Source organism: Cannabis sativa, chromosome 5, assembly GCF_029168945.1.
Source record: "Cannabis sativa cultivar Pink pepper isolate KNU-18-1 chromosome 5, ASM2916894v1, whole genome shotgun sequence".
Taxonomy (NCBI): domain Eukaryota; kingdom Viridiplantae; phylum Streptophyta; class Magnoliopsida; order Rosales; family Cannabaceae; genus Cannabis; species Cannabis sativa.
In genome coordinates this window covers 8,785,006-8,807,269 of record NC_083605.1, presented here as the reverse complement: position 1 = coordinate 8,807,269, position 22,264 = coordinate 8,785,006, and positions in this window count along the sequence as shown.

The following is a 22,264-nucleotide window of genomic DNA, read 5'->3' as shown; positions in this document are numbered from 1 at the left end:
ACCAAACTAATGTCTTAGTGTTTTTTTTTTAATTATATAACTAAATTAAAATATTTTATTTTGGTTAATTAAATATAAAATAAACTAAAAGATTACTTTTAATTTGGAATGACTTATTTGATAATGGTAAAAAAAACATATACTTCCCACATACTAAAATATAGGTCAAGATAGTACTTTTCTTAAATTCAAACAATTAATGATGTAGCTGGTTATAATTCTTTTTTAAAAGCATGATAAAAATAGATTTTAGAAAAAAAAAAGTTTTTGATGATACAAAACAAAGAGAGAAAAGAATGTACTTAAAGAAAAAGAAATGGTGCTGAAAAAAAAAAGTGACTAAGAATGTGGGAGAAGCTTAAGAATCGTAGATCTCTACCTATTATTTTAGAAGCTTCATAATACACATCATTTCATGATTAAAATTCCTTTGTTATTTGTATAATTATATATTTGTTCGGTAAGTAATATATTCGTCTTTCGTATATAGGCATCTTATTATTTTATTACACTATAAAAAACTGCTACTTTTAGTGAAAATTTTTTAGTCACAACAAAAAATTACTTGTGACTAAAACATAGTATTTAGTTACAAGTTGTCACTAATTTACTTTTAGTGACAACAAATATTGTGACTAAAAACACATTTAGTCACAACAAATTGTAATTTTTGTGACTAATACTTTTAGTCACGGACCTTTTAGTTACAACACAATAATAATAATTTATAATTAGTCACAACTTTTTTATCTTTATTCACAAATTTTGTTGTGAGTAAAAGTAAAATTTTTTGTAGTGTTATTAGTTTAATAGTTATCATGTGTTTTGTTTAAGTTGCTAAGGTAGTATTTGTTGATATAAGATTCTTTTTTTAGTTTCCATTTAATAGTTATCATGTGTTTTGTTTGAGATTCTTTGCAACTTTCAATGATCGGTAAGATCTAGGTGCTTGCTTTATGATATCCGGCAGCCATGGGTTATTCGTTTTCTATTATCAAGGCTGAGTTCACCGGTGATAACATTACATGGGACATGATTGATGTCGTTAATAACTATGTTTTTGTCTTTTTTTATTATTTTAATTTATTTTAAATATTTTTTAACTTTTTTGTTTCTTCTAATTGCTTTAAATTTGGTAGTAAAATTAGGTTTTATTAGCCTTTTGTTTTGGTACTTTTATTAGCATTTATATTATATGGTTACAACTTTATATTTATTATAAAATAATATAAAGTAGATGAGAGGAAAGAAGAAGAAGATGAAGAGAGAAAGAGAAAGTGAATGAGAATTTCTGAGTTGTTTATTCTAATGGGTGAACCCCTATTTATATAAATACAAGAGTGAGATATTAAGAAACTAAGAAAAAAAGGAATGTTGATTACAATTAATGGTAATAAATAAAAGGTTTGGACATCCACATAATTATTAATATTTATAACACTCCCCCTTGGATGTCCATAATAACTGCCTTATTAAAAATCTTGCTGAAAACTTGATCAAAGGAAAAAGAGTATAGTGTAAACTAACTCCCCCTCATTTAAGCATTTGTGGAAATCTTCTAATCGACGAATTTCGATCTTATCTGACGTCTTCTCAAATGTTGATGTTGGTAATAACTTTGTGAATAAGTTTACAAGATTGACACTTGATTAAATATGTTGAACACCAATATGTATTTTCTTGAAGCGTATAAAGAAGAATTTCGTGAAATGTGTTCTAACTCTATCTCCTTCAATGTACCATCCTTTTAGTTGAGCGATGCAAGCAGTATTATCCATAGAGAATTGCTTGGGTTGATACTTCTTTATTGCGTGCAATCCATATGTTTCCCGAATATGCTATGTCAATGATCTAACTCACACACATTCTCTACTTGCTTCATAAAATGCAAGTATGTTAACATGATTTAAAGTTGCCTCTTTAAAAACCTTGTCAGAAAAATCCAGTGGGACAAAATCTGAGCTAAGGAAAAAGAGTACAATATATATTTCATATTCATAACTATTTGCAAGTTTCCTCGTTAAAAACCTTGCCAGGAAACCCAGTGGGACAAAACCTGAGCTAAGGGAAAAAGAGTGCAACATGAATATGTCTCCCCCTCATGCACATATGATCCATAATTCTTTTAGTGATAATAGATCTCATAAGATTATTGTTATCACTTTTAAAATATCACCATATATAATCTTTGATCATATATTTTCTATAACTCTTCCAGAGTATGTATGGACATCTAAATTATAGATGAGGGGTTCACGGAACATTAATCTTTATCCAACTAATTGTATCATTCATGTGTATATACAATCTTGTTCATACTAAAATTTAACATTTCAAGTAGATATGAACATAACACATTAATGATAATATAAATTTTTGTTTGTGACAATGATGGTACTCCAAGACTATATATTTGTTCCACCTTGTTGTATGATCTTAATTTCCATATCAAATGATCATATATCTATAATTCTTAATACATATGAAGTACTTCAGGACTTCAATACTAATGAACAAACTTTATACATTTAATATTTCTCGATATACAAAAGAAATAAAAGTTTGTTTTGCAATTAATCAAAAACTCTTCAAGAGTCTATCACAACGTATAATATACGTATTTATACTGCATAGACAACCATACGTATTTTTCAAACAATAATTTACTTACATGTCTTTATTTCACACAAAGATCTTTGTCATATAGTGCGCGCGACTTAGAATTTATATCACTTAAGACATGTATTAAATTCTTCTAAACTTTTAGATAAGGCTTATTTCAAATTCTCACTATATTAGGAGCTCCAAATAAATAATTTTTTGTTGCAATATTTATGTGACGCTTATAAATTCTCATAAAATATATTCCAGGCTATAATCAAATCATGATTATATTTTCTCAATATTTAAGCCTTACTTCAATCAATCTCATGTCTATGCAAACTTTGTACAACAATTCATTATGTACAATACATATATGCAAATTTTTTATTAGAAATATTTATTTACACACCCTACAGGTCTTACTTCACTTTATGTGAGTAAATTTGCCTGGACTGCGTCATAATATTTTGGCCAAAAATTAAAATGTATGTCGATAATTCTCGACAATCTAATACAATGATCCTTGCTATCTCATGTTAGTTTATTGCATATGCACACATTCAATATTTATTGACGACAAAAATTTTAATAAATGATAATTTCCTCCCATATTGACATAACTTATAGAGATCTCTTTAAATTACATATTTTCAAATATGTTTATCATTTATAGGTACCTATAACGAATCACTTCAGGGATTCAATTATGATGAAATGTGTTATGTCTAACTTCTCTTGGGAGTCTCTTCGAGTACCGTTTTCATCACGGTTATCATTTTAATACTTTATAACATTAAGGTATCTCCATGAGTACTTCTAGATTTAACAACTTCAGGACAAATCAAATGAACGTTTACTAATAATTTCTATATTGTTCATTTACGCTTTAGGCGTTTTCAACTCATTCTATCTCAACTTTGAGTAATATTGATTTGCAGTTGGTATATATCATTTTGAACTATATCGTTCTTATATACTTTGTGCAAGGATCATTTTTCAAAAATTATCATCGATCCCAACTGCTTCTCTCCCCCTGATCGAGAGAATTTTTAAAAATTGTGATATCTAATAATATTAATACACCTATAGGGATTTCAATATATCACAATGAATCAATATTTATTTAAACCCATATATACTATATGACATTGAACTTCAGGTTCAATAAACTTCAGGTCCAAGTTCAATACTTATGAACTTAATTCATTTCTAAGAATGAGTCACACGTGTATAATAAGAAATACATAAATTTACACATTTTGTAAATGCATGATCATAAAATCTTATCACATCGATAAGAAACTATGCAATAAAAATCTAACAATGGCTCAAGATTGTTAAATAAATATAATTTAAATATTTTTTATGTGCAAATATATGCATATTCTTATTTTGAGCCTTATAAATTAATAATGAGAAGAATCTTCTGGTTCTTCAACAAAATTTAGTCAAATCCTTTGACAATTTATTGCATATGATTGATCATGTCAAAATAACTCAATTCATGAACTTCAGGTTCACTATAATTTGTATTTTAATGAAACTTTCACAAGGTAATGTAAAATCACTACAACATATAAGTAATCATAAAAAGTTTCATTTTTATATACACGAATAATATAATTATATTATTCTCCAAAACATATACACTCTTCAGGAGTCACTATTATGTTTATCAAATTTTATATTTCTTCAGGAATCACTATCATCAATTTAATGATGTGTATAATTTAAAGATACATGACAACTTCATCATGTTATTGTAATGGTCAAATAGATATAACCATAATATATCATTCATTTTTCCTGGTATCTTTTTAACAAGTCGTCTAATTTATTAATAGACTATTAATTAGTCTAATTATCATGACTTGATATATTATATATTTAAATGTACAACCAGTACATACAATAAGTTATTTCTTATTACTTTCATAACTAGATAAAAGTTATACATCTAGGTACATACAAATATCTTTTACTACTCCAAGTAGCAATTGTATGTAAGACTTCTTCAGGAAGCTTTTCAAATAATCATTTTGTGATTCTTTATCACTTTGATTATATTGGATCACTAACAAATATTAGTAAATTATATATCCACTTTTGGGAATATGCAAACTGAATTATATAGTTAATAGTAACTATATATATACATATCTGTACTAACAATAGTTTGAAACTATTGATTTCAAGAAATAATAAAATATGTATATATTAATTTGCTTCTGGCATTACCAATATATGTGAAATCTATATTCTTTGAAATAGAATTTCATGTCTATTCATTCTCTTTAGGTAATGATATTTAAATATTCTACATGTACAATAAGTTTGTACAATTCACATTCTATTAAATAATCAAGTATACTTTTATCTTGATTATAAGTATGTCCGTACTACAGGTACGCGACCACTATTATTCAATTCCATACATGATATATAGATTTCATGCACTTTGATTATGTGTGGTATCTCATCTTTTGGTTGTTTCCACTTTTTCTGGAAATATTTGAGTAGTAAATAATGTCATTGATTATTTAAAATCATTACATTCACTTCGGGGAATGACGTTGAACAAGTAGAACATTATTATAAATTTCTTAAAAATTTATTACTTATTCATCCATAAAAAATATAAGAAATTATTCAACAATTTCTTTTACGATATTTTAAAGAATATATGAATGCAATTTTTGCATAGTCTCCAAGATGTATGCAAAATTTAATCTTTAACATATGTCAGATTCAATAATTTCAAACATTGCAAGTAATAACAATGTATAATAACATGACTAATAGGAGGAATCTTTAAAAGTGATTGACTTCAATTCGTATCATTCTCTGTAGGGAATGATGAACAATAAATATTGCCTCATGTATTTAAATGACATTAGTCATGCTCATTGTTATTCTTATACTTTGATGTTTCAATGCAATTTTCTTAACATTCTTTTTGGGTATTCAAAACCCACTGTAAAATTGCATCAATACTAATCATTTTTAATGATTCTTTAGTTGTATTCACGTAAATACAATCATTTTTTTTTCTTCGATAAATATAAAACATTTACTTCAGGAAATGTTTGTCAAAATCTATATCGATATTAGATTACTTTTCATTGTCCTCAAAGAATACAAGAACATATATATAAATATGTATTCATCTCTTTCATTATATATCCATCAACTATATAATGAATATTACGTTTGCATAATCTTCAGGATATATGCAAGATTTTATTGAGGACGCATAATCATCAGGATATATGCAATATTTTATTGAGGATGCATAATCTTCAGGATATATGCAGTATTTTATCGAGGATGCATAATCTTCAGGATATATGCAGTATTTTATCGATGATGCATAATCTTCAGGATATATGCAATATTTTATCAATGATGCATAATCTTTAGGATATATGCAATATTTTATCGATGATACATAATCTTCTGGATATATGTATAATTTATATAGATTTTCTCTATCATATCATAGGCACACATATATTGTAAATATTATGAATGATAATAACATAATATATATATGAAATCAATAATAAATATATAAAAATATATACATACATATATAATATATAGATATATAGATAAAAAGAAAAAAGAAACTTAAATGATTCTTGAAATTGTTTCAGTCAGAGGAGTATATATAAATATATTTAGTGTATTTTGACTTTGAAATAATTCAAGAACTTTAACAAGATACTTACATTGGGACTTGGGCAGAGACTCATGCTTGAAGCTTGGGCAGAGACTCGGTTTGATAACGTGTTATAAAATAATATAAAGTAGATGAGAGGAAAGAAGAAGAAGATGAAGAGAGAAAGAGAAAGTGAATGAGAATTTTTGAGTTGTTTATTCCAATGGGGTGAACTCCTATTTATACAAATACAAGAGTGAGATATTAAGAAACTAAGAAAAAGGGAAACTAAGAAAAAGAGGAATGTTGATTACAATTAATGGTAATAAATAAAAGATTTGGACATCCACATAATTATTAATATTTATAACAATATTAGGTTTTTGCAATATTTTATTTCTTAATTAATATTTATTTTGGCAAGTTTTTTGTAGGGTAAATACTATTTTGGACACTGTGTTTTGCAAAAATTACTGATTGGACCACGTGTTTTGTTAAATGACAAAATGGACCCTGTATTTTCCAAAATAGTAAAAATAGGACCCTGAGCTTAATTTTTGACAACTTTTTTTTTTAATATAATCAACTTGAAAATAATTCCTAATACGAACAGATGCAGAAAATATAAACAATTTTGTGATAATACTTTTAGATCGGATTATAATTAAATTTTATTTTGATAAAAAAATCAATTCAGGGTCCTATTTGTACCATTTTAGAAAATACAGGGTCTATTTTGTCATTTAACAAAACAGATGGTCCAATTAATAACTTTTGCAAAACCCAGAGTCCAAAATGGTATTTATCATTTTTTGTATTGATTTAGGTTCTGCCACCGATATAATTTTAATGTAAATTTTAATTTTGGGCTCTTTTCATTTATTGCATTATTTTAGTCAACTTTATTTTGTCTATTAATATTTATTTGTTTTAAGATGTTTATAATCTTTTATTTTTATTTATTACGGTTTGATATAACTTAATAATTTTTTAGTCAATTATGTTTTAATAGTATTATTTTATTTATATTAATTTAATTCGTAATTATTATAAATAGTTTTTTATTATAATAAATATAGTCTGTGCGTATTTTCTAGGTGTGAAGTTTATGATGAAAAGGTCAACTTTCACTTTTAATTTTAATTTCTAAGGGTGTTAATATTTTCTAAGGGTGTCAAATTTAGTTTCAATATCGTATTTGGTATATTTAATATTTTGAGTATTGATACCGACATTAGACATTCGAATTTTTATACATTTTCCTATTTAATCTTGATGAGTTTTATGCATAGTTTTGTTATATAAATCTGATAAAGTATTTTTAATATTTTTTATTATTCGTATTTATTTATATATGTATATATAATTGTTTGATTTGTTTCTTTTTGCTAACTATTCTAATAGTTAATATATGTTTAAAGTATTTTTAAGACCACTCAAGTTTTTTGTACTATATTTTTTTGATGGTTTTGATACCTTTTACGACTTATGTGCCTTTTATGGTTTTTGTACCATATTTTATGGTTTGTCCCTATTTGTTTAGGCTAGTTTTGTGGTATGGTCAATTAGCAAGAAAAGTGATTCTTTTTGTGCTCATGATTTCTACTTCAACGACTTTTTTTCACTTTTAACAGATAAATATTTCAAATTTTTATGTCCTTATATTTAAGATGGATTGATATATCATTGTTCTTTCACATTATCTCTTTCCATTATCTTGTGTGGTAATAGAATTTATTTTTTGTTTATTTTGTAGGTTTTTTTGTGGAGGGTCTACAATTACAAGGAATTTACTCATAACTTTAATTTTAAATATAATTTGATTGATTTTGATTTTCAGCAATATATATTAGGTTACTAGTATGTTGTTACTAGCCAAAGGGTAATACTTTTGGCTAGTTATTCTTAAAAATTTTGTAGTTTTTATTTTTTTAGTAATGTTGAGCTAGTGATATGAGTTGCGTGTCAATTTTTAAGTTTGTATATTAATTTTATTTTGAAGATTGTCATTCTAATATAACTATATTTTTTGGTTTGGTGTTGCATTGTTTATTCAGTTTCGCTAGCTCTGGAGACAATTATTAATAATGGGAAGGTGTTTCTTCAATCTGATGTGGTGCTGTTTTGTAGACGTTATAGCTTAATTGTCTAAATTTCCGAGGGCAGATTTGTCTCATGTGGCTCGGGATTAGAATTCTACAACACATGGTTGGCAAAACATGCCCTTCGATTAGACGATGAGCTATCCTGGTTCGAGAGGAGGTGCCTTCGCCGATTATGGATTGCTACTTTGTTAATCATGTGTGATTTTGATCACCGCGTCAAAAAGAAAAAGAGAACCCCTATTAATTTTATCATGACATTATTTGTTATTTTTATTTTATATTATAGTATTATATTACATTTTATTTAGAAAAATATACATGTATACATCTTATATAAAAAAAAAAACTTAAATAACTAATATTGTCAATTTATTTTTTAATTAGTTATACGAAATATATTTTACATTAATTGAATTTTTTTTTTTAATTAATAAGATTTTTGTTGACAGAGAAAACTCATCAACTACATTGTAGTCAGAAATTTTGAGTAATAACGGATAATAATTTTAAAATAATCTTAATGTCAAAATATAACAGAGAGAAGATGTGAGATGTTTTTTTATTCAAAAAATATCTCTCCCAAATTACAAGGCTCTAACTCCCTCTATTAGAGTATAGTGTATTTATAGTTAGGCTCTATTGGTGTTGTTTACAAAATAAACTATAAGTGGTCCTGGTGAGGACCATATATTATTATGATGACATGTGGTAGTGAGATGGAGGCATTGTTGGTTGAGTGTCATGTGATACTGACACAAGCACGCCTCTGCCACTACTCTTTATTAGCCTTTTCAGGTATCGTGGTCGTACCCTCTGATCCATCCTTTCCTAGGCGCACCTTTGATACCCTTTGGAATTCCTCATCATATCTCGTAGTGCTTGCTTCCTCCTGTAACTTCCATCTCTAGAAGCGATAATGTCACTTGGCTGAGATAGTGACAATGTCAATTGCCCAAAATAGTGACAACAACACTTACTCAATGGTGCGACACCAAGAGATCCCTCCGACCTGCTGCAGCGCGACATCGTTAGGAGACCCCTTGCCCGTGGTACCTCTCGAGCTCTCTTATTTTTCTCTCCTTTCGTTACGACCTCGATATTTTTACTTAGCAAAATTCGGACGGTCAACAATGGGGAAGGAGCGACTCTTTCTTTATAGGCATGGAGCGACTCTCCCTTTATGGGCAAGGTGCGACTCTCCCTTTATGGGCAATGAGCCATGAGATAGTCACATTCTTTGGCTCATTTTCCCTCTTGCAAAGTTTTGGAGCGAACGCCAATTGTCTTGAGTTTTGAGGCTTTGGGCAAGCTTGTGGGGCCCTGGTCGCTTATGGGGGTGTGCTTGTGCATTTTCTCACAGATGGGGGAGCCTCTTCATTGGGGCGAGACTCATGCATTTCTCCTACTGGGATTCCTCCTACAGCATAGCCTATTAGTATATTAACCATAACTTTCTAAATATAACTCAGAATTGGACAATTAAGAATGCGTTGCAAAGCTGAGAAAGAGGTCTACAACTTTCATGTTTTATTTCCTGTCTAGTTTGGAATTTAAAGATGCCTAAAAATATTGGTACGACACGCCTCAAAAATTTAATCATCAATCATTTCTTGTTTCTACCCATTAGTGCCAAAGGCACCCAAATTAACATAAATTATGTGATTAACCTTCAAATATCATTGTCAAGAGATAATCTCTCAATTTTAACTACTTCATCATAACTTTGAGACAGCACCTGGTGAAATTTTAGAGTTAACAACTTTAATTAATCAAAACTAGCAAATTACATCATAATTTAGAGCATACCCCTTCCATTACATTAGATCTATAGGCCTTTAACACAATTCAAGCTGCCTCTATCTTTTTTAAATATTTCTCTTTCATTTACAAGTCTTATCCTCGCTTTTAAACTATCTTTAAGCACTTTTATCATAGCATGTGGAGCCAAGCATTTCTTCTCAAATACACAAAAATTTTGATTAAGCCATATCTCGTAAACTACATGTAACGCCCTACTAGCCCGATCTTGATCTTCTTCCTAGGGGGGGACCCTTACTGACGGCCAGGAAGAAAATTTTTTATCTTTGACATCCATGGTCGACTGATTCTTTCTAAGAAACCCACAAGCTACTGAGTTTGGTTCAAGGAGGAGAAAGCTTGATGCCCTCATTCCAAATGATAAATTCACTATAATTTGGTGACATCGCTTCGCGAATTCTAATGGGGTAGGTTTTAGCATCATCGCTGTTAAAATAAAAAAGGGATGGTGAGATTGATACAAATGCAAGGGAATCATCATATGAAAAATAGGGAGAGTGGGATATGAATCTTATGAGGTTTTTGAAAAGTTGTATATGAACAAGGATGAAATCCTGTTGTCCAGAATAATTGGTCCTTAAATTCCTTTTAGTTGGAAAGTTCAACCATAACTTTGCGATGACTTGTGTAAATTCTGAGGTAGAAAAAGCCTCCAGAATAATTCTTCCTCGCAGGAGTCGCTTTAAGGGTATACATACAAGTGATCTCATAGGGTTCGGAACCATCCCATCCCAACATGTGATATAACGATCTAATAAAAGCTAAAACCATATATCCATTAAGGATTAGCTAGAATGAGTTAGTTCTACCATAATCCCAATAGTCTTTGAAGTATCTTTTCAGAGGAAGAATCGTTCCAACACGTATGTTTAGCAGTCCAAGTCCCGATTTTACAGAACCGCTCATACTATACTCTAAGTCATTTGTAAGGCGACCAGGTGGAAAGCAACTTGTAATATTCTGGAAACCAAATTATGAATAATTAAGATTTATTATACATTATGGAATGATTAGGTAGTATGCGAAGGATTATGATCCCGCTAACCTAATTTAGCATAAATTATAAATTTTTGAAATATGTGGATATAATGTAAGTTAATTGTGAGACAAAAATATTTTTAGTTTCGGCGATCCTGGAGACTCAATTGGAAGCCAAAAATAACTCAACAGTATTAGTTATTAATATTGTTGGGATTATTGAGACAAGCAGATTTTAAAATTATCGAAGTATTTTGGGGTACTCGGAGTTAACCAAATGTCTTAGAATTAGAGATTTCTTAGTGGCTAAGAAATAATAAGATAAATATTAATAATAAAGTTTTTATTAATATTATATTATTATATAATTATTATTAATAATATTATATCTTTTTTAAATTAATAAAATTTTTTAGTTTATATATATTAAGTTCATAAACAGTACGTACGAACGAAACCCTCCTCAACCATTCGAATGAAACCCTCATCCCCTTCTATTCATATTTTTTTGATTTTTGACCCGAAACCTAGTAATTTATGCTTTTGTAGTAGCAGGATAGTAAATTATTGAAGAGGAAGAGCTTAAAGTAAGGATTGGTTTCGTTTTAAATTAAATACGATTGGTTTTATATAGTGACTTTGTGATTTAGAATTCATACGAAGATTTTGATTTTATAGAATTGTTCTTTGGTAGCCATGGGACTAGCTTCGATGTTTACTTATTGAATTTGAGGTGATTTTGAGTTAGAAATCGAGTTTAGAATTTTCTAAAGCTTAAGTTTGAATGTTAATTGAGTTTTTCATTGAAGGGCTCAATTTTAATTTTTGTAACATAAGGGTGGTAGTATTTATGATATATATGTGCCCTGTGAAGTTTGGAGTGATTTGAACAGGTTTCGGTAGTATTTTGGTGAGTGAAAAACTTAGAAATCGTGACTTTTAGCCACCTGCCAAGTTGGTCCACTGGTTGTGAACCAATTAACTGGTTATGGTGGAAGCGGTTAACCTCCCAACCAATTAACTGTTTCTGGGAAGTCTCGGGAAATTAGAAATCGTATTTTCGCCATAACTTTTCACTTGAGTGTCCGTTTTAGACATTCTATATACCTTTTCGAAGCTTGCCATAATCTCTACCATATGGTTTATGTTTTAGAGCCAAAATATAAGTTTTATTTTAGTGTATTTATACTATAGGTTTTGGTAGGAAACCCTAAGTTGTCCTTTGTAACTGTTAATTAGTATTTTAGGATAAACACTTATTGGTTTACCATTGTTGTTACATAGGACCGAGACCACACTACTAGAAAATTGGGTTTTAGTGACACACATAGAGTAACTCTAAAAGTGTATAGTGACACTTCAACGCGCGTCACTAATGAGGGTGACTGGAAAGACAATTTTTAGTGACACTTCACACGTGTCACTGAAACCTTTTGCATTTATTTTCTGCGTGTCACTATAGGTGTATAGAGTCAGGTTTTGTCGGACTGGAAAGGTAACAGCCACACACATGAAGTGTCACTGTATCCTTTTTTATTTCTTTTTTATTAATATTTTTGGAGTTATAGTGACACACAAAAAGTGTCACTATATTATATATTTTTTTGTAAAAAAATAATATTTAATTTGATTTAATTCAAATTTCATATATTATAAATAATAATTTATATTAATTATATATAAATAAAATTAAATATAATAAAAATAATTTTCATTAAGTAAATGTAAACATTCTATTATTTCAACTAAAAAATAAAATAACAAAATACAAAATAATTTTATTAAGATTATTAATAAAATGTAATACAATCTATAAACACAATTTTAAATTAAAATTATAAATTATATGAGCCTTAATACAAACTCATATCAATTTCTATTAAAAATTACAAAAATAAATAAATAAAAGAAAACCTAAATTAGTTTATTGATACCATATTTATTTAAAATGAAATAAACCCATATAAGTGTAAACTTATAACAAAATAAACCTAAATAACAAAAAAAAATTCAGATTCAAAGCCACTGTCAACCACAAACGTCAAACACCAAGCCGTCGAACACCAAGCCCGTCGAACACCAAGTCGTCGAACACCAAGCCCGTCGAACACCATGCCCGTCGAACCCAAGCTTGTCGAACTAAAACCCTTCGAACACGAACATCGATTGTGTACCCAGAATCATAAACGCCATTAAATGTGAGACCCACGATGGCCTTCAAACGCCGTCCAACGGCATAGATCAGAGATACATAAAATTATCAGATAGAAAAAAAATGTACCGATTAAGCCAGCGGTTTGAGTGAACTTAGTGGGTGTTTGGTGGTGGAGACATCAACCGTGGACCTACAGTGGTAGAGCAGTTGGAGACGACTTGGGGCTGGAAGTTTGGAGGTTGTTGTCTTCAATGGAGGAGGGTTGGAGATTTTAGAGAGAGATGCAAGCATAGAGATGAGATAAAAAAAAATAAAAAAAGAGCTGAAAGAGGCGCTCTGTTGAGAAAGGAGATAGAGAGAGAGAGAGAGAGAGAGAGAGAGAGAGAGAGAGAGAGAGAGAGAGAGAGAGGGGGAAACAAATATTATGGTTTTATTGAAACTATTACCCTAAATAATTTTTAATGAAAAAATAAAAAAATAATAATAAAAAATTGAAAAGACTTATTGAGAAAGAGAGAGAAGCATTGCCGTGCCTTTCCAATTATTTTATTATATATATTTTTTTATTAAAAATACCTACAGTGACATGCAAGGCATGTGGGGACACATTTTCCTAGTTATTCATGAAGTGACTCTATAAGTCAAGTTTTTTAATAAAGAAAAAAATAGAAAATTATGGGTAATACTTTTTAGTGACTCTTCATGTTTTTAGTGACATGCAATATGAGAGACTAACACCGAAAGTTTAAAGTCTATTTATGCATGTCACTAAAAATCATTCTTAACTATTTAGTGACTCGCACAAAAGTGAGTGTCACTATATAGTGTCACTAAAAGGCTAAATTATAGTAGTGCCATCAGGGATATTTCTCCACTTGGGTTGGCCGACATGCATGAATTTAGATCAAAGGTAAGAAAAGTATAATGTATCACATGACATGACAAGTTTCGTAATTATTGATCGTCTGATTAGGCAATGAGAATTTGAATGCGACAAGCTCACCTGATTAGGTGAAGGGATATATGAATGTCAAACTATGGCATGAGTTTGCCTAATTGTGCAATGTGGCATAAGAATGCCAAATTTTGGTATGCATTTGCCTGATTGTGTGCGACATAAGAATGATAGACTAAGACATGGGCTTGCCTAATTAGGAAATGTGATATACAAGTGGACTTGATTAGGTGATGTGATATGTGGATGCCAAGTTATGCCATAGACTGAAACCATTGTTAAGTTTCTTCCTGGCAGCGTACATGATTAAGTACGTGCAGTAATGACATATGAGTGCCAGGCTATGGGATAGACCAAAACCATTGTTAGGTTTCTTCCTGACGGCGTACCTTATTAGGTACGGGTGGCAGTGACATGTTGATGTCAGGTTATGGCATAGACTAAAACCGTTGTTAGGTGTCTTCCTGGCGGTGTACCTTATTAGGTACGAATGGCAGTGACATGTGAGTACTAGGCTATGGTACGGGCTCGCCTGGTTACGCGATACGATATATTAGTACCAGGTTGAGGCACAGACTCGTCTGGTTAGACGAAGCGATACATTAGTGCTAGATTATGGCACGAGCTCATCTGATTAGTTGATACAGCGACATTATATATAATGCCAAATTATGATATGGAATTGCTTGATTAGGCAATGCAATATATGATTACTTTTATTTCCATGCATATGATTGATTATGTTATCCACTTTTGAATGTTATTACTAAATCCTTCCATATTAGTGAGATAAATAATTGGTTATTCCATGTGTTTACTGAGTTTTTCGGAAACTAAATAATTATAACTTAAGAGCGCTAAAGATATTAAATAATAGATAAGAAGATTTTTACGTGGTTCAAACGTTAATGATCCTTAGTCCACGAGTCAACAGTACTAGCCTCTTTGGGCGTGTGTTTTGACATTACAAGTGTTTACAAATATGCTCTATGTATTCCTCTTATTTCTCTCTTAGGAGGAAGCTCTCTAGGAATTTTAGCAGAGTAACTATAAATCAGAAATTGTTCTCCCCTTGCTCAAAGAAAATAGGAGTATTTATAGACACACATGGGGTAAAGGGCATTCCCTTTACCTACCCAGGGTTTCCTTACCTACACGCTACCAAGGCTGATAATACTAGAAGACAATTTGACCATCAGTTGAGGAGAACCTTCTATATCGTGTGGCGCATAACTGTAGTAAGGGATTTTGTACAACCCAAGACATGTGTCACGCAAAGGTCCCTCCTTTCCAATACACTCTCTATTCAGACTATTGGGCAAAAGGTATGTCTTGCGGTGCGTATGCACACTACCATGGCCTGGCATGAGGGGACAATATCTGATTTGATGTCAGGACATAGTGTAACCATCTATAGAGCAATTTTTTTGTGATATTGACGTGGTCAGTACCCTTGAAACTGCTATTCCGCTCCATGTTCATTACTTAAGGAAGTTTCATCCAGGAGTCTTCTGTTTTAACCATCTTTTGAATTGGAAAGGGTTTTTTTTCTTGCAAATGACTTGCCTTATCAGGCGTTTAACGAACACTTCCAGGATTGCCGAGATGTTCTCTCTGGGATACCGTATGGGCTAATTTGATTAATCCTTTCCGCTAATACACTTTGTCCTTTAATCATAACACGTGTCTCATGCACGAAAACTTGGATAACATTTACTCCCCAAGCTTTTGAAACTCCTTGAGTTCTGGGAGCTTGCCATCTTTTCTCGGTACTAGCTAATGACACGTGCTGATGTTTTAGGTCAAGGATACATCTTCCTCAAGGGCGGTATCCTATTAAGGGTGAATGAGACATCTTTCCTTTGTGCTACCCAAGTAACCCTTTGAAGGTCTCACGTGGCCCTTGTGGCACGTGGCGAGGCGCATATGGAAAAAGAGGTGGTGGCAACTAACGACTGAATGAAGGGGCCCATCGTCATGACTTAGTGGGCCCAAGACTAATTATATCGTACCTCTTATCTCCCTAACTGTTGGATCCACTACAGAGTCTGAATCATTGATCTTGTAGGGGCCAGATTTCTTTTTGAAATATAAACTGCCCTCAATAGCATTCTTTTTACTTCTTTCACATGAAGGTTCATATTTCTCTCTGTAATTTCTCTCTTCATCAGCCAACTTCTTGCATGCAAGAGGAGTTAGAAATTTCAATCCAAAACCTACTATGCATCCATGCAAGGCTTTTTCCTATCACCAAACCTCTCCGACTCGATCAACCAAAATCCTCGTTAGGTGAAGCGTTTGATTTTTAGGCTAGCTGTGACCAATGCATCGACTAGCTATGGAGCTTTTAGGCCAACTACTTTAACGTGTAACTCTTCCCTCCGTATTAGACAAGTAAGTACGCTAACCCGCTATCCGAACCTCTTACATCTCACGTCTAGGGTAGAAATTTTTGTTCAAGTTAGGGCTAGGACTGCCTTTGTGCCGACCATTGGGATAGAGTGTGGGAGAGAACCTTTGCCCTGATACTCATTTTTTGTGAGATTAAATCGACTAGGATGTTAATCTGGTGACTATTTTCCCTCCATCTATCAGCCATTTAAAGAAATTTACTTTTTCTTTCCTTTTTTGTGGTAGTAACTATGGACTTGAACCAGGACCTTCCCGCAAGCATGATTGCTCCTACTGAGGGTTTACTTATCTCTCCTACTAAAAGAGTTTTTGTGGGACAAGATCAAATTGTAGTCCCTACAGTGGCACCTCATCCTAAGGAGGCCTTGGAGACCACTCCCGAAAATGAAATCACTGCTGAGAAGGACCTTCCTGTGAAAACTAGAAAAGGGAAGGGGTTCAAGACTCCTCCACCTGCTCAGGCTCATAATGACTCCATTTGAGAAATGGATCAAAAAGACAATTGCTTCCAATCTTATGGGATGTTGCAAGCTTATTCCGACGTTGTCGGCATTCGCAATGTTCCTGGATTAATGTGGCACAGACTTTCTATTATTGGAGAATTTGCTTCCATCAGTACAGAGAGATTTAGTGCATGGAGCTGGTCTCACATTTTTAGTGGCCCTCACCTCCCTCTGAGGACTTTTTTTGCGAACCTAGTTGAAAAAATTGGGATTACTCCTTTTCAGTTGATCCCCTCGTCATACAGGCTCTTGGTAGGGTGGTATGTATTTTGTAAGATGAACAACCTAGCAACCCCTTCTTTGGAGGAAATTCCTTACTTTTACAGTGCAAAAGCTAATCCAATGAGGATGGACATGAAAAAGCTGGGGTTCTACAAGTTAGATAAGCGTTTGAATTCTTATTGTCCCATTTGCCACACGAACCGTACTCACGACCTCCATGAATACTGGTTTTTCTCCTCCTAGTTTCCTACCAAGAGGGTGCCATCTCTACGCCTAAGTTTCCATCTTCGAGGTATTCTTACTTTTTAACTTAATTCCTGTTTGGGTCTGATTCTGCTACATTTTCATAGTTTTACTAATGTGCATGATTTTCAGTAGAACTCCCTCCCCAGAGCACTAGGACAGAAGAGATAGCTAAAAAAGAGGCTCAATACAGGGCCTCCTCCGAAGATCAACTTAAAGTTGAGGGCTTAGTGACGACCAAACTTCTTCGTAGGCTTGTCTGATTATAAAGTTTTGTCAACCTCTAAGGGCAACGTTAACCTCCAAAGGAAAGGAAAGAGGTCATTTTTGCTGAGTTGGTTGCTATCATCACTGAGGCAGCTAGAAATGACAATACATTGAAATCTCATTGGTTGTCACACCATCTCGATCCTTTGTCAGAGGAGGAAGAGATTTTAGTGAGGTTCGCTGCCGCGTACCCCGATGTGGGGACTCTGGGAGCTAGTACTTCGAGAAGAGGTAATAGACTCTTCTGCATTCTTCGTACCCCCAGTCTATATCACATGTCCCAAGGGAATCATGGAGGATTTGACAAAAATTTCTTAGGCATAAACTGTCGTAGATACCCCATGAAGGATTACATAGATAAAGTAGATCAAATCATTAGGAGCCTTAAGAATCCAGGAGCACTTCCAGACACTATTACAGTGGACCCTTTAATGGCTATGTCTCTACCCAAATTTGAGGAATCTGGTAGCTTTCTTGGTCATGGGGGCATAGCTGCCTTCGCTTGTGGGCAATCTTATAGCGTCTCACTAAAGGGTTGCACCCATGCACGAGCCTCTTTAGTAGATTTCTCATTTTGCTGTCATTATTTCCTTTAGTGAGATCGATCAGTTTTGTGGTTCTTATTTGCATATATTGTTGTTTTATGTGCAGGTACTCCAGAGTTCAAAATGTTGAAATCTTTGGGTAGCCAAATCAACGCTGCTCTGGCCAAGGCTAAGAACAGTCAGGGAGGAGGTAAGGGGAAGTCCAAGACCTGGGCTTCCAGGATCCAAAAGCCAAGCCTTCCCTCTACCTCTCCATCATCTGACGTCAGGCAGATCACTCCTCCCACCAAGGTTGTATCTCTAGTACCGGGCTCTTCAACTCTGGTAGGTGATAGGAAAGAGACCCCTACCTTCTGGGAGGCTTTTGACGTGCCAGTCGCTCCAGGAGAGCGAACCTCGAAAGAAGTTTTGCCTGTGGATGGAGTAATTTGTGACATTGTGCCAAACATAGGGGATTCTGATGACAGCCTGGATGGGTCGTTTCTCTCTCAAATGAGGCTTTTACCAAGTCCAAGCGCAACGGATCAAGCTCTTCCCCGAGTCACAGTGCCAAGAAGATCAAGTCTTTGGTCCCGAACTTGACGGCACATAACACATCTTCCATTGCATCACTCCCAATCCAACAACAATAGCATTAGTAACAACAAACACAACACCAACGACAACAACTGCGACAACCACAACACCAATAACACCCTCAATAGCAACAACAACTACAACAATCACAAAAACAATCGGTTTTGTCTCCCTACTAGCTACAAATAGTGCCATCGCAGTCTGCTTCACGCCAATCTCAGTTACCAGCCTCTTAACATCATCCTGAGGGTTCAACTCCTAAGTCTACCTCTAGTGACCCAACTCAGCGCACGACTTTGGGGAAGATTCCTCAACTGGGATTTTCTTTCCCCATGAGGCCTCCTGTTCTGGGTCAGGACTACCTTACCAAAGTGGGTAATCTACTACCACCTTAAAGAGGCATCATGAGAGTGAACATGTGATGCTCCAAAAATGGGCCAACCGGTTGTCTTCCATCAAGACAGCTGAGATTACAGAAGGAATTCATCTACCCTCCTCACCTAGCCTGGTGTTGGACATGGCTATGGTGAGTCAGACCTTAGTGCCTAAAGCTGCAGAGTCGTAGCTCTTTTTGCTACGGAGATGTTGGATAGTGTGGTTCTTAGCATGAGTGAGCTCACGTTCGAAAAATGGGTTGTAAGTAGTAGGGTCGACCCATACACTTTATTAGTGGCCACCAAACAACAGGCAGCAGGAGTAAGCCTCAACCTTCTAAAAAAAAATTCTTTTTGCTATAACACCTAAGTATTGAAGGTCATTTGACTGTCTACTTCTTCATCTGATGGGTTTATTTACGGAGACGACAGCCAAAGAAGTGGGCAACATGACTATTGAACTGAGCCATCTTCGCGCCAAAGTTCAATCCTTAACATCTAAAAATGGGGCCTTACACGCAGAAATTGAGCAAATCCAAACCCAGGCTACACTTGACATCAAGAAGGGCAAGGAAGACTGGATGCCACGCTGGTGGTTAAAGAGAAAGAAATAGACTCATAGTACTAAAAACTATATCTTGAACACAAGGCCCTGGCTATGAAAAAGGTTGAGGAGACTGTATGTGATGGATCTAGATTTACTGCCATGTATGTTTCATTAACATCCTAATATGAATTCTAAAATAATGAAATAAACACATATAAAGTTTAGTAAACCTTACATTGGGTGCAGCGGAATATAATGACTCCTTCCGTTCAGATCTCTAGTCCTTGATTCCTTTCTCTAGCAGAGCATCACCAAGATCTGAACCTGGATCTCTTTCTCTCCTTCCTTTGATGCTGATCCTCCTTCTTGTTGTTTGGAATCTCCTATAGTCTTACACACTATGATTGAGATACCACTTGATGTGTGTGGGCACTACTCTATCACTAATGGCTGAAAATATTTAATGTGAAGACAGGCTTAGTATTTCGAATTGAAGAAGAAAGAAGAAGGAAGAGGTCTCATCTAGGTTTTCAGCTTTGGAGGCATTAGTTGGATAATGAGACCATAACCTTCCTTTTATACTATTCTTCAATAGGGTTAGGGTTGAATTAAATGGATTAAAAAAGAATAAAATATTGGGCAATAAATCACACTTGGCCGTACACTTAAATGAGCCAATCCATAGTTACAATTTTGCCACTTTATTTCAACCACGTATTCTTCTTTTCAATAATACCATATTTTCCAATTCAACCTTACTAATGACAAACTATTTATTTAATAATTGAAATAACTATCAAATAAAATTGTCATTTATAATATTTATTAATTAGACTCCATAAAGTCTATTAATTAACAAATAAACCCCAAAACACTATTTCTTCACAATCAAGCCATAACATAGTGAAAATTCATAAACTAGACATAGTCTAACTTTATAATTATAATTGATTAATCAAAATCAATTAGCTGAGTCTTACAAGCAGTATGGTCTCAACTAGTATGGGGACCATGGGCCTATATAAACCGAGCTTCCAATAAGTCGAACCGAATTTACCAAGTAAATTCCCTAACTTATTAATTCCTTATTGAATCCACACTTAGAACTTCGAATTGCACTCTCAGTCATATAGAGCGCTCTATATGTTCCACGATATAGATACGTCATTAGTTATCCATTGTTATAATCTTAATTTGATCAATGACCCTCTAATAGATGATCTACATTGAATAGGTACTAAGTTACCGTTACACCTTCAATGTATTTTATCCTTAAAACACTTAGCTCCGTATAAATAATATTTCAGCGAAGTGAAATGAGATCTCCACCATTTATCTCTATTTAGCCAAGCTCGAAGGATACCATCGTTTCACTTCTAAATTCCTATAGAAGTTATAGACTCCATATTTATGTTAGCGCTCCCACTCAATTATACTATCATGTTCCCAAAATGTACGTATCACCCTGACCCAAAAGTAGGCTTAACTAACAAATCAAAGAACATGTATAATACTCTTGAGATTGAACCTAAACATATCAGGATTGAGATCATTTGATCTAGGATCAACGGGTGAGATTGAATTGAATAGATATTACGGTAAATTTTAATATATCTAATCAAAGTTCAATATCGGTCCCTTCCGATGTATACTCCATACATCCGATACTGGTAAACTTTGCCAATACCCTGGAAAGGACATAACACTTATCCAAGGTGTAAGAATACCTATCGCTGATTATACCATGCCAATATAAATCCAGTGTTCTGACAAATCAGGGAATAAACTTTCGAACATATAATTAAGATTATATTCCACTATGCAGACAACACTATAATCATTAACAAATTCATATGTTCTGGACTGAAATAGAATTCATACATTATGTATATATATATAATCATGAAATAAATCATGTGAACCATGCAACATAAAATGTTATTTCTGATCTTTATTAATAAGTAAATCTGATTATATTGAAATGAGTTTTATTTAGGGCATAAAACCCAACAGTATGTTCCCTTCAAGAAGAGTTAGGCCAGACCAAGGTGGCACTTTGTCTTTCCCATGAGGAGAAAGATAAAGCTGAGGCCCGGGTGATGCTCTAGTCTGCAACTATCACTGCCCAAATCCAAGAAGTTAACACCCTCTAGGGAGACATCCAACAAAAGGACCTACTTATCCAGGGTTTGCATGATGATTATAACTAAGAGAAGAAATAGAAGGAATCTTGGATGACAAAGTACAACAATCTAGACCTGCTCTTTCAAGGAGTTTGTAATACCAGTAACCTTCGTCA